This window comes from Silene latifolia, chromosome 10, assembly GCF_048544455.1.
Source record: "Silene latifolia isolate original U9 population chromosome 10, ASM4854445v1, whole genome shotgun sequence".
NCBI classification, from domain to species: Eukaryota; Viridiplantae; Streptophyta; class Magnoliopsida; order Caryophyllales; family Caryophyllaceae; genus Silene; species Silene latifolia.
The window spans coordinates 152594915-152600177 of NC_133535.1; the positions used below are offsets into that span (position 1 = coordinate 152594915).

Genomic DNA, 5263 nt, shown 5'->3' on the forward strand with positions numbered 1-5263 from the left:
GTAGCCCTATGTCTAATTCGATGAGATTAAGTGAAAGCACACATTACGAGGAGTGACCCAAGGCCGTGAGTCATGTAAGCCGTGGGCCACCCCTTTGTGCACGGTTTCCTAGGCCGAATGGCCGTGTAATGCGTCATGTGCGGTGTTGTATATAGCAATTGTATTTAGATCGAGTTGTATCTTTAATTTATCGTTGTGTCGGCATAAAATGCCTGGTTTGTAATAGGTAGATCCCACAGCTCCCCCATTCCCCCTTAAGCCTTGTTTGCTTTGTTTTGTATGTTGTTAGATCAATCAACCCACATGCTAAATTACAACTTTGACAAAGTTAGTTTAGTTGCATCTAAAACGACATAGAAATTGTTGTCACATGTTAGGGTTTTAAAACGATGTTTGCATATCATATATCGTAGTAGCTATGACCTTGTTTGAAATCCGACACTTGACTTAGTAGAGGCCGTTATTGACGGGCGGGGTTAGGTGTCCTTATGGGCTTCCTAACACGTACCCTCACCCCTTACTCAAGATCTATGGTTTGTGGATCCGTCTAAATACCATTGGATTACGAGAGTCATTCAAATCGAGTGATATAGGGTACAAGTCTTTATTTTTAATCACTCGTAGTCGATTGGCTTTATGCTTTTCGATGAAAGGTGTAAAGTTGACTTGAACGGTTCCAAGTTCCCAAAAAACTTGGTGGCGACTCTAATTTGTCTTAATTCGATTCGAAGGAACCTCGAGTCGATTATGCCTAGTGTGGATCCCGCGGACGCAGTTCACGAAGGCCTTGTCCACAGTTTGGCGACTCCGCTGGGGAAAAGAGGACTAGTTACACTTTGTTTCTAGGGTCTTTTCCTCCGAGGTGAAACTTGAAAAGAAAGTATTGGAAAGTAAAACATTACTCATAGTGCTACGATTCATGCATAAACCCTTAAGGATTTTCCCGGGCCGTCCCAGCGTTTCTTTGTGATGCGTGGGGGGCGACGTCCCACTATGCCAGGAACTCGCACATTGCTTGCTTCCGCTCTGCCTCGCGTGGTTCTTGATGGTGGGGATTGCCTTCTAGGTACTCTACCTAAAGGCCCTTGCTCTATAAGACCGCAAAAGGATGGAGGACATAGACCTTCTTGTAGAAGACTTGCCGAGACTTAGAGATGTCTAAGAGCATACATCCTTATAACATGAGAATGACAATATGCAAGGTGTTTTCCCGAGTCTTTTCAAATTTTTCCATGTCAACTTCAAAACCGAACTTTTGAACAAACTACTTTCAATTAGCATGGTTTTAAAAAACGCGTAACGCTGCCCAAATAGGACTAGAATTTTCGGCCAAAACAAGCTTTTATAGCCGGCATGCTGTCCATTTCAAATCTCATTTTCAAATCGATCCTTCGTTTTTTCAAATTCAATCCAAAATATTTCTCGAACCTTAACCAAGCATGAAATGCGTCGAGTCGTGTCCGGGTCATGGCCGTGTTAGGTGATGCGTGTCTAAAATATGATGTTTCACACTTTATTCTACACGCATTTCAGAGCTCAAATGTGCAATATATGCCATTATTTCCCTGTTTTCCTCTACTTTCGTGTTTTTGTCTATTATTGCAGAAATATGAAGAATTGAGCGGAAATCGAGCCGAATCCGTCCCTAAGTAATTGACATTGCATTTGACATGAAGTATTGACTCGAGGAATGAGCTTGGTGCGCGTTTCAAGGCCTAAAGATAGCAAAAGCATGGGTGCGTACGAGTTTAACAAGCGAAGAAGTGCTTCTCGACATTGCAGCCTGCTTCAGATGGCTATATCTCGAGTTCTAAACCTGATAATCGACTGATTCCAAATGGAGGTGAAAGCTTATCCTCTTAGCTTTCCAACGCCGCGTAGAACGACTGATTTGACCAAGTAACGAAGAAATGGCAGCTGTTTTAAGATCGGTGCGCGCTGCAGAATTCGTCAGAATGCATTACTGTACAGCACCCTTGGTCGATCGACTGACCCACATGGTCAGAGACACTCAGTCTTAAATGTTTTTACATTTTGATTTCCTATGTTATTTCTATCTTATGGTGCTACTTACAGTTTTGTGTAGCACATGCGCAGATGTATGATAGGTTGCTGAGAGCCTTGAGTTGTTTTGATTGGGCTCAATTAGAGTGAGCTGCTGAAGAAAAAGAGGTCGAGCGGGACCTGTCTGAAACCAGCGCTAGCCGGGAGGCAACCCGGATGTGCTTTGTTTTTGTTTTGAATAAAACCTCATAGTTGTTTAGAAATAAAAAACTCTTAATGTGTGCTTAGTTTAATTTCCGTCTATAGACTTTTACTTTGGGTTTTGCGCAATTTTGGGCGCGTATTATTGTGCATTTGCAGGCTTGTAGACCTCATTAGCTCGAGTAATTGGGCTAATTCAAGAAATCGAAGTTACAAGCGGTTTTCCCGATCGATCGATCGCTTCTATAGTCGATCGATCGGTCTGCAGCTTTCCGGAGCTACTCGTTCCTTTCACCTTGGTCGATCGACTGGGTGATATGGTCGATCGACCAAGTTCGCTGCTGTACCTGTTCGCGATCATTCCCCTGCTGTGTTTGATCGTTTTGCGGAATTGAGGGAGTCTTCCCTCCACTTTATTTTCCGTCTTATTTCTGATTTCTTCCATATTCTTCATTTTGCACGTAATTTTACCGTCCCAAAATTGTTTTCTCGATTTTATGCGTGGTTTTGTTTGTCTTTTCAGGTACTTATTGGTAGCATTGCTAGCTACTGAAACCTCCTAGCTCACGCTGGTTTGGGGAGGTTTCCTTTTGCTGCGCTTAAAGTCTTGTGAGTTCCCAATTTTCACTTCATGTCATATTTATTTGTTTGAATTTCTCGCAAATTCCCGTTTCTCTCTTCTTTCATTACATGATTTTGCACAATGGGAACATTGTGTGATTTGGTTTGGGGAAGGGTTTTGCATTGCATTCACATGTTTCATTGCATTTCTGTTTCACGTTTACATTTTTGTCTTGCATTGTTATTTATTTTCACTTATATATACAAAAATTCAAAAAAAATTTGAAAAATTTCAAAAATTTCAAAAAATGCATGTTTATTTTAGCATATAGATCGAGTCGGAACGGTAGTATTTCAATGATGACATTGCATTTGCAGCTGTTTTATGCCTAAGCCTTGCTTGTTTAACATGTTATTAGTAGAATCATATATGCATATCTACGAGTTTTCGTTAAATTTCTTGCTGGACTTGAGACTTGACTTTGAAAATTGGCAAACTACATCATATTTCTGAGATTTAGAGCCTATAACTGGTGACATCTATGACCGGTTTATTTAGGAATGTTAGTAGTACTCCTTATGAGGCATGTTTCCTTAATTTGCACAAATATGAACTTAATCTACTTAATACCTGTATGCATTCGGTTTGTGGTTTGTTGACACATGTGGTAGAGGTTTCCCTTTTCTTATTATGCCCAATAGCTCCACACTGCTAAAAATAGCCTTTTTGTCCCGTTACTACATCCTACATTTAGCCTGCCCTTGTCAAGCTAGTAGTTTACATTCTGGGATTGTTACTTCGTTTTTGGTGGTATTTGCTCGATTGAGATGTTGTTGGGAAAATGAAAAGAAAGAGGAAAGAAAGAAATAGAAAAAGAAAAAAAAAAAGATGAAAAAATGATTCGGAAAAAAAAAGAGAAAAAAAAAGAGAGTTCTGCACGGTTCAAAACGGTCGATCGACTGCCAATTCTGGTCGATCGACGGGGTCCGAAAGAAAATCAATTCGCATAATTCAAGCCTTTATCTTTTGGCGATTTTTGCTCCCATGTATTATTCATATTTTATGGGGAGTTGGTTGATTGCTTTTATACTGGAGATTGTGAGATTTGTGCTTGCTATAGCACCGTTCTATTTGATTATGAGCAAGAAGTTGGATGTTATCATATGGTTCCGTTTTGGTGCTAGCTTGATCACCTGTACCTCCTCATTTCCATAAAATGTTTTGCCTCTTCTTACCCATTACCTCACATATCCATATATACCTCGGCATGTGTCATGGTCATTTGTTCGGTTGGAATGCATATGTACGGTTGTAGAGATTACTTTCATATTATATTGCTGGCATGTTTTCATAGGTCGTAGTTAGGTGAGTGTCACTACAAAATGAATTCTTTCTATCTTTACATTATTCACCTGTGCTTATGTGATTCGAGCGACCCGTGAGAGTCCATAATGATAAGTCTCTACAGTTAACGGTTCAGCAGTTTTTAACGACTACATAACTCGTTTTCATGATTCACATTACTAATTGATTGTTAGTTGTTGCATTAAATTGGTTTAGGCTATTCGGTTTGCATTTCGCTCTGAGATTGAACTCGTTCCATTAGGTTTTAGGATCGAGTCTAGTTCTTGCTTCGGGACAAGCAAGGTTTGGTTTGGGGAGATTTCGGTTACGATATATGATAATTTTAGGATCGAGTCTAGGCTACGATATATGATAATTTTCAGCCAAAGGAGCACCACCTTCCAAAGGGGCAACAGTTACCTACCCCTTCTACCGGTAAATTCGAGTTTCGTTCCTCTTATATTGATTTAGTGGAACGGAATCGATTCATGGTCTACCGATGAAGACCCCTTGAAACATATGGAAATTTTCACGGACTATTGCTGTTCAATACCTATACCGGAGGGGGTAACTCAAGATGAAGTAAAGGGGTTCATGTTCTTATACTCCTTGAAGGATTCGGCGCGAGATTGGTATCGCTACCTCGATAGAGTAGCAGCTGGAGTCACTGATTGGACATCTTTAGCACTAGCCTTCTACAAGAAGTACTTCCCGCTTTCGAAGACTGATGCCTTGAAGAGTAAAATCACGAGTTTTCGGCAAGGAGCCGACGAAGATTTTTGTGAAGCATGGGGACGTTTCAAAAGTTTGGTCCGAGCTGTCCCTCATCATGGTTTCCAGCAATGGTATCTTTGCAATCTATTTTACAATGCTTTATATGATGATTACAAGGTCATCTTGGATGCAATTTGCTAATGGCGAGTTTCAAAATAATACCGGTCAAAGTAAAGGTTGGAACACCATTGAGGAGATGGCAGTCCATAAAGCTGAGTTTGGAAGTTCACGTGGTAAGTCACGAAAGCAAAGTGAAGATATGACTGCTGTTGTGACACTTATAACCTCCATTTCTACCCGTCTCGAGATGCTCGAGACTTCTGAAGCTTCCAAGGGGAAAGTCGAAATTCCTATTCAAAACTCGGATGAGATCGAGAA

General features: G+C 40.6%; 1 non-coding gene across 1 annotated transcript; it reads right to left on the minus strand.

Moving 5' to 3' along the window:
- Positions 1 to 4838: 4838 nt before the first annotated feature.
- LOC141609759 (small nucleolar RNA R71) lies at positions 4839 to 4947 on the minus strand. Its single transcript, XR_012527672.1, has one exon. It is a non-coding gene; the product is annotated as a small nucleolar RNA R71 (small nucleolar RNA).
- Positions 4948 to 5263: the final 316 nt, after the last annotated feature.